Below are 9,537 nucleotides of genomic sequence, written 5' to 3'. Positions count from 1 at the left end.
CATGTCATGAAATTTTTTTGAATCATTTAAGTATGATACGCGTAGCAGCAAAATTTGTTCCAAAATTGTTGAATTTTGAATAAAAACACGGCGAATGGAGGTTACTCAGGAGTCACTTAATAAAGTCAACGACGATGCAGAATTACTAAAATGTGTTATAACAGGTGATGAAAAATGGGTTTATCGATGCGATGTCGAAACTTAGGCTCAATCGTCCCAGTGAAGGCATTTTGGATCGCCAAGACCGATAAAGGCTCGACAAGTGCCATCGAACGTGAAGGTTATTCTGACTGCGTCCACGATTCCCCGAGGTTATTTTCAATCGTAAATACGTAATTTTTTAACTTTTAAATATGATTAATAATACATCTTACTTTCTTTGTTATTATTGAAACTTTTTATTACTTCGTCTGAAAATATAAGATAATACATTATATCTAATGTACTATATAATAATTTATAGTGAAAATTAAATTTTGTGGTTGTTGAAGTAGAGAGAATGAGAATGCTTAGATAGATGAGTGGAGTAATTATAAAAGATAAGATAAGGAACGAATATATAGCGTGTACAGCGTATCATCAATGGTGGATAGGATGAGAGAAAATAGACTTAGATGGAGAGAGGAATCGGAGCTAAAAGATCATTTATAGAAATAAATGTTGAAGGAAGAAGAGGTAGATGTTATATATATATATAGCCAACCCAACCATATGAGGACGACTGATGTGAGAAATCGTATTAAGTGGAAGTTTAAGATAAGGGTGGCCGACCCCAAGCAGTTGGATTTAAGGCGAGAAAAAAGAAGAAGACTCTACATGACAACAATTTTTAAAAAAAAATGTTTACCTTCAGAATGTAATAATACTCGACGCAAAAGTCTCTCTTGAATAAATATTGTATTATAAATAGTATCTGAAACAAAATAATATGAACTCTAAGTCGAAAACAAGAAAACTATTAGTACTTATGATTGGAAAATAAAATATTGAACATTTTTTTCTCATTCCTTGTTCTATATATTATATCTTTATAACGGATCGTATTTTAAGACCCAAACTGATGTCTGGTGGGTATAGCTTGTACGTGTATATTTTTCTGAAACATACATTTTCCACTCTGCGTGTTATCCAAAATATACTATCAACCCATCATGATATTTTTAAGAAAAAGGATAAAAAAATTACTTAATTGAAGTTTTGAAAAAAAATTACACACAAATAATGAAAAATACGTGTTTAATATAGTCCAAAACTGTAATAATTATAAAAAAATAAGTAATACAAATTATTTGCCAGTTCATAAGTTATTCGATTTATCAAAACATCAACACTGTATAAATAATGTTTTTTTTAAATGATACAATTAATTTTAATTTATTTAATTAATTTTACTACCAGAAAGTAATATTAGGACAATCATAAGTTCTTCTAAAGCTCAAAGGCATTGCATTTATTAATCAAAGTTTATTATAGCACTTAAAAATATAATTAAGTACATATTATAAAGAGGCCTATGAAAAAAATGTATTATACTCAACTTTTTTTAATAATAAAATTTTTTCAAGGAATATTTACTTATGAATAAGTTTTTTTTGGATTCTCTTAGACGTGATTCTAAAATTTAAATATAATTTTTTAATTTCAGTAAATAAATATCAACCATGTACTATTTTCTTAATGAATAACGTTTAGTTTTATATTAATCATTAAATATTTATCATTTTTAATTAGTCGATAACATTTTCCGTAGTATAGTTTGGTCAGTGAATTATTCAGTCGCCTCTTTAGTGTTAATATTCAACTACTCTGTTTGATGTTAGTTTCCGAATGAGTGACCATAGGCAAACTTTAACAGTAACATGCATCAGTAGGAGGTAACCCTTAAAGGTTCTCTCTGCCATAATGAGATCGCATTAAGTCTACAATCGGTGTAAAAATTCTGTCAAATCATTGTAAGGTTGTAAAGAATAGACAACAAAAAGTTGGCATATTGGTTAACAATTAGACCAGGATTAGTTATCAGCAATTTTTGTTTTTCAAAACCCATAAATTTACTGAATATATTAGTCTAAGAAATATAACTCATAATGACAATATTTTACTAAACAATAATAGAATAGAATATTTACCTTGTATCTTAGAAATATCTGCCAATACTATAGAAATATAAAAAATTAATTATATTTGATTCAGAATAATTAATAAGAGATTATGAGGTATGTATTCTTAAAAAACTTCACTTGAAGTTGTTAAACCAAGAATAAACTTAAGTAAAAATTTAACTATTCAATTTTTTTGGATAATAATTGTTTAATTTTTATTACATATTTTGGTGTAGATAAATCAAATTCATTTTTATGTCCTCTTCAAATGGAGGAATAATTAGCATAAATTCTGTCCCCCAAAAAATTCCATTCTTGGCTAAGTTTACCATTGAAAACTTCATTACATCCAATTACGCGTTAATAATTATAATTTAAATATTTACCTGGATAATTATTAATACTATCCAAAGCTAAAAAGTGATAAAAATTTACAAAACAATTTCAATGTATATGTAATACTTAAATAACTTTATGATAAATAACTTAAAAAATCTAGGTGCACCACATCTAGGTAATATGAATTTATATCTATATAAATCAGTAATTAATTTTTAAAAGAGTTTTGTAGTAATTTCAAAAACGTTAAAATTTTTTTGATATTTATCATGCATTCATTGAAATTTTAATAATGTTAAAATGTTTAAAAATAATCAGATAGATGTGGTATATCTAGGAGAATTTTTGGTAGATTGTTTAAAATGTTATTGCAAAGAAAAAATGAAAATGAAAACAAAAATTGACACAACTTAAGTATATCTTTTTATTTTAGTAGTTATTTTGGCATAAAGGGCAAATTTTTGGGACCGATTTCTTCATCTTTATTAACAATAAATAATAAGCGTTAATTTGATATAAATTTCTAGTATGCAAAAGTTGTTTTCTAAGTCCATATTTCTGAGTTAAAATATTTCATATAAATGGGTTATTACTTTAAGTAAGTTTATTTTTAATTTTAGTTTAATACATTGTGATCGTTAAATAAAAAAAAATACCGCTATAAAATTCAAAAATAGTATACAATTTAATCAACTAAACAGCAATTATTTTTAAGACATTCATACAAATAAATTGCCCCCTCCCATCCATATGTAATAAAAGGGCGGGTACATTTGGCTGACGGTATTTGTAAATACCGTGAGCTAAATTCAACACAGCGAATAAATAACAGTCAACAAAATGTCGTCCAGTATGTCGTCCACGCTGGACAGAGGACATGGTTGACGGACAGTATTTTTGTTTAAATGGCGATAATCGACGGTTAGGCTGTACTCATCATTACTTTTAGGCACGAGTAGAACGGATAAAGAATTAGGTTAGTTAGGGTCCTCCACAATTCCATGATCGCGCCAAGACTAAACGAATATCTTCGCGCTGGCCGCTAGTAGTACGATACGGTTTTGCAGCAAATTACTTGGCGTTATCCTTTAATACAATATCCATTTGTTTGTGCATCAAAGTTCTCTCAATGAAAGCACAAAATACTCACAAAATTCATTTGATATTGATAAAAGTTCAATCTGTTCGTCCGAATTAGGAGCATCCGGACGTCGAATGTCGTCGACCGTCAGACGGAGCACACAGGGCGACGTCTTCACTATAGAGGCGGGTAATTAACTGGACGCACCAACAACTGGTTAGTTGCTACGAATAATTAAAAAGATTGCATATTGAGACGTCTTACCGATAACGGAAGTAATGGCATACGCGCCAAAACCACAAATTAGAGACGTGTCGGCCATCCAAATTACACTGTGCTGTGTTGCTGAGCTTTCACGGAAAACTGTCATTGATCTTGACACTTTTATCGTGAATAATGTTATCAGTCGTTACTGGTTCCAACCCAACCGTGTTTACATTATTCAGCTATGCGTTTAGCGCTGTCGACGGACTGGCGGTAGTGCCTACATAATTTCTAATTTACGGTACCATGTGTTTTAGCGACGGCTTTCTGGACAATCACTGGCAATTCTAGTTAAATGCAGGTTACTACGATTAACTGCCGGCCGTCTTCTGATGAACGGGATCGTACGACGGCGTATTTGTAGGTCACTAGTTAGTACTAGAACGTCATAAAGGCCGATGTACCGTGAAACGGTTGGATCAACGCACTGGAACAATTGCACGTCTTTTAGAAGATGGTAAGTACCATGATTTGCTGTTATCAGTGCTCTAGCCAAGTCTCTACGCACGAGACCAAATATAATGTTCCCTTTGATATCAAAAATCCTAAGTTCAGAGACTCACGAACTTTCACATGACAATATGCGACAACGGATTCTTCTTTCAGCTGAACGTATTTTTGCATATTTGTGATGCGTAAGAGTGTTCTTCAATAAAAATGTTGAGTACGCCGATTCAAAGCATTTCCAATCGATTAAATCTCATTTGAAATGTGAGCATTTTCAACATATCTAAAGCGGACCATTTGTGTAGTGCAGGCGTAGAATCCAAATTGTCTAACCAATTTGTAGATAGACAACCGTCTCCTGATTTCGCATTAAAATCGTCGGTTGTTTGAGCGATATCGGGCAAAGGATGGAACGAAGTTTGAGCACCGATAGTTGTGCGATCAACCAGCCGTTCTAATGTACACTCCATGGTGGTCAATATTCGGCATTTCGCCGTTCACAATGGCAAGTAGGCAACTACAATATGAAGACTGTAATAAAAAATAATTGACAGTAAAACCGGACACGGTTTTTAAGGGTTTCAGGTTTTGGAAACTTTTTAATTTAGGTTTAGTCCCTAATCCCAACTTATACAAAAAATAAGCTTATCATTATTTAAAAAAGATTAAGGCAGATAATTAAATAAATTAGATAAACTAAAAACTTACTTGGCAGAAAAAAATGGCTTATTAGCAGTTCTAAAAAAAGACGCACTACATTAAATATCAAAATCGTCAAGTGTTCAAAAAAATTAAACCACGTAATAAACGATTTCTATAGCTATTTTTAAAAAAATAACCGCACATAGAAAATTTAATTTTATTAAAATTCGTACTCTTCATGAGAACAAAAGAATTATATCTTATACATAATATCAATAAAAGTATAGCAAGGTCAATATGTATTATTATTAGATACACTTAGATAATTTAGAATAATAAGTAAATATCATTACATTATTCAAATGTAGTAAATAGGCAATGCAATGAATTTTTTTATTTAGATTGATAAAAAAATACTCAATGTTAAAATGAACATAAACAAAAAAATAAATCATATAAATTTATTAACTATAGCAAATACATTAAAGTGAAGTCAAATGATATATAATTAAAGATTATAAAACTCTTATTTACAGTTCAAAACAGTTAAATAGTTTGATTTTTAATAGTTCTATAAGAAAAATAAAAATTTTACTATTGAACTTTGTTAATTGTTTTTACGAATAATATGAAATCGTTCACTATTGCAGCATTATCGTTCATCTTGTTCGATATATTTTTATTGACATCGTGTAACAATGAGATGGCTATTAAAATATTGAATTCATTTCTTAAGTCAGAAAAATGGACATTCGAACACGCATACAAGTGGTATGATGAAGATATTAATACATCCTTTGTAACAGAAAATTTACTCATAACTGGTTCTTCCAGTAAGAATATTGCTACCGAAGGAAATGTAAAAAACCAAATAACAGTAGGTTCGCAATTGTTAACTTATGAGTACGCAAAAATTGTACACTGGATTAGTAGCATGTTAACTATTATGATCAAAGAATGGTACAATGGTGAGAATTATAACGAGACTCAAAATGAACGTTTGAAAAAATTTATATTAACTTTTGAAGAAGTAAAGAGGGTATTAACACTCTTTCATAGCGCATTAGAATTTATGAACAAAATTATACGAAATCATAAAACATCAGTAACGAATGACCTTATTAAAATATTGTCTGAGTTTAAGTCAAGATATAATAAAAAAGAAGTCAAACAAGCGTTAAATTGTGTTAATTTGAAGTTTATATTCATTATATTTGACGGATTGTTAAATAAATATTTAAGTACAGTTTTAAAAAAAATAATATTGCCCTATTGTAAACTTGAAGACGTTTTTAATGATTCTCTTGATTTAATAGTATATAAATTACAGTTTCAGTATGGTGAAATATTAAGTAAAATAGTAGATGAGAAATCCAAAGAAGAATTCACATATTTTGTTTTTTTACATGAAACTATTCTGAATAGTGTCGATAAAATTATTACAATCTATTACACTAATCTTGGATTCAATTATGACGAGAGTAAAAAAGAAAGTAATTATATATTGCTATAAAAATATTAATAAATAACAATTTATGTTTTAAGTGACATTCTGACTGTATCACTTCCAAATTTAAATAAAACACTACATTTTTATTGTATATTTTATGTAATTTTAATTTTTAATTAATATTTTTAATTTTAATTAATACCAAACTAATATGATTATAATATATTACTATGTTAATATAATATTTTCATTACCTGAATACTGCAAATTTTGATACTAATAATTATGATTAAATTAGAAATTAAAAGTTGTTAGAGTTATATAAATATACAATATTCCAAAAATATAGTACTAAATACTTCTATTATCAGCTGTAATATTATATTTATTCATGTGTATGTGTATTTTTATGTACATGTGGTACACATGAATAAATAATGTACAGCGTGTTATAAGAGAAACACTATACTTTAATAGGTATTAAATACTGAAGGTCCAACTATAAGAGTGTTAACTAAATTTCAAACAAAATATGGAAATTATTAATATAAAATATTTTAAAATAAATTCTTATCATCCATCATAGGAATGATAAATTTGTTTGTATTTAGTGTAAGATATGATATGATAATCATATTGTCATATAATAATTATACAATAACTTACAAATAAAAAATGTTAGCATACTAATATGAACAACAGTAAATAATAATAAATTCTTAATGGACTTTCTGCATCGCCTGTTTGTGTATTGATAAATGTTAACTTGCAACAATGTGTCTATTAAACGGGGATTAAAATCTTTTAAAAAAGGAACCTCAATTTTTTTGGTTTGAAGACATTTTAACTCGGAACCCTACCTAAAATCGATCCTTTATAGGGTTTTTTATATCATATATAAATTATTTCGCCATGTAAATCTATATGACTCACGCGTTATAGTACTAAAAAATTAATTTTGTTATAATCACAATAATATTTGGTAATAAAAATTATAAAAACATACAAACAGCTGTTTTATGATGTAACTGCAGACTATATGAAAAATTAATAAGTAATTAAATATTCATGAGTGATAATGGGGTAATTGCAATTCGTTAACTGATTGTCACTTTCGTTGGGTAATAAAATTAGCAATTTAAGCTAACTAAAATTTTAAAGTTACTTTTTCGACTTTAAAAAAGCAAAAACATTTGATAAGTTTAAATTCTTATGTCTAATGAACTTTGTTCTATGTCAATTAAATTATATAATATTCATGAAAGTCAGTGTATTCCCCTTGTAAAATATTTTTAAATAAAATACAAAACTTAGANCATGAAAGTCAGTGTATTCCCCTTGTAAAATATTTTTAAATAAAATACAAAACTTAGAATTTTAACACAAAAATAGCATATTTTTGAATACGGTAGCCAATTTCACCAAGAAGACAATCTATATTGCGATTTTTTTTTTTCATAGTAGAGTATATAATATAAGCTTTAATTTAAGATTAAATAAAAGTGTCAATATTTCCAAGACATTTTCAAAAATTAAATTGAAAAAGCTTAACTTGTGTGCAAAAATTGCTTTTTTGAATCCCTCCTATGGGCAGGTTTTGAGTTAGATTTTTAAAAAAAGGATATTAAAACAAAGGGAAACATCTAAGATTTGTCGTAATTCAAAAATATTAATAAAAAACATANTTTCGCCATGTAAATCTATATGACTCACGCGTTATAGTACTAAAAAATTAATTTTGTTATAATCACAATAATATTTGGTAATAAAAATTATAAAAACATACAAACAGCTGTTTTATGATGTAACTGCAGACTATATGAAAAATTAATAAGTAATTAAATATTCATGAGTGATAATGGGGTAATTGCAATTCGTTAACTGATTGTCACTTTCGTTGGGTAATAAAATTAGCAATTTAAGCTAACTAAAATTTTAAAGTTACTTTTTCGACTTTAAAAAAGCAAAAACATTTGATAAGTTTAAATTCTTATGTCTAATGAACTTTGTTCTATGTCAATTAAATTATATAATATTCATGAAAGTCAGTGTATTCCCCTTGTAAAATATTTTTAAATAAAATACAAAACTTAGAATTTTAACACAAAAATAGCATATTTTTGAATACGGTAGCCAATTTCACCAAGAAGACAATCTATATTGCGATTTTTTTTTTCATAGTAGAGTATATAATATAAGCTTTAATTTAAGATTAAATAAAAGTGTCAATATTTCCAAAACATTTTCAAAAATTAAATTGAAAAAGCTTAACTTGTGTGCAAAAATTGCTTTTTTGAATCCCTCCTATGGGCAGGTTTAGAGTTAGATTTAAAAAAAAATGATATTAAAACAAAGGGAAACATCTAAGATTTGTCGTAATTCAAAAATATTAATAAAAAACATAAAAAAAAATATTAAAGAAAAAAGGTCAGAATAATAATAGTTGTTGGAATTAAAAAATGAAGGTGAGACTTACTTTTGATTCGGGGTGCAATTCGAGGGTCATAAAATAACAATGTAAAAAAATCTTACCTGGTAAATTCTCTGGTTCTTATAATTATTCTTAGTGATGATATCGGTGAAAATAAATAAATAAAGTACACAAGTTCAGATTTTTAGTTGACAAATTAACACATAAAATTTCGACAATGACGATCACGACNATAAAAAAAAATATTAAAGAAAAAAGGTCAGAATAATAATAGTTGTTGGAATTAAAAAATGAAGGTGAGAATTACTTTTGATTCGGGGTGCAATTCGAGGGTCATAAAATAACAATGTAAAAAAATCTTATCTGGTNTGTAAAAAAATCTTACCTGGTAAATTCTCTGGTTCTTATAATTATTCTTAGTGATGATATCGGTGAAAATAAATAAATAAAGTACACAAGTTCAGATTTTTAGTTGACAAATTAACACATAAAATTTCGACAATGACGATCACGACGTTCGCATAACTTAATACGGAGCACGATAAAAACAGCGCAATACGGACCACGAAAAGAACAGCCCAATACAGAGCACGAAATGCACAGCTAGGAGCAAGGGTTTGCTCTGGCTTTTTATAATATTTTTTTACCCCCAAAAAACCTTAGTGTCGAATTTTTAGTATAATTGTTTATTGATGAATAAGCATGAAACACAGAGATCAATACAGATGAATAGAACATAAATTATTTTGACATTTACATATATAACATTAACATGTTTTAA

The 9,537-nt window shown here is 27.8% G+C and overlaps 1 long non-coding RNA gene across 1 annotated transcript; it reads right to left on the bottom strand.

The window, feature by feature from the left end:
- Positions 1-378: 378 nt before the first annotated feature.
- On the bottom strand, positions 379-6,642 carry LOC126903215 (uncharacterized). Its single transcript, XR_007703446.1, has 8 exons — positions 6,580-6,642; positions 4,942-4,971; positions 2,489-2,515; positions 2,130-2,156; positions 1,576-1,614; positions 966-1,096; positions 848-913; positions 379-410 (listed from the first exon to the last, which is right to left on the bottom strand). It is a non-coding gene; the product is annotated as an uncharacterized LOC126903215 (long non-coding RNA).
- Between the last annotated feature and the right edge of the window lie 2,895 nt (positions 6,643-9,537).

Source organism: Daktulosphaira vitifoliae, unplaced genomic scaffold, assembly GCF_025091365.1.
Source record: "Daktulosphaira vitifoliae isolate Bord-2020 unplaced genomic scaffold, ASM2509136v1 Scaffold_3, whole genome shotgun sequence".
In the NCBI taxonomy this organism is placed as follows: Eukaryota; Metazoa; Arthropoda; class Insecta; order Hemiptera; family Phylloxeridae; genus Daktulosphaira; species Daktulosphaira vitifoliae.
The sequence above is the reverse complement of the archived record's forward strand: the minus strand, read 5'-3'. Positions and strand labels throughout refer to the sequence as shown.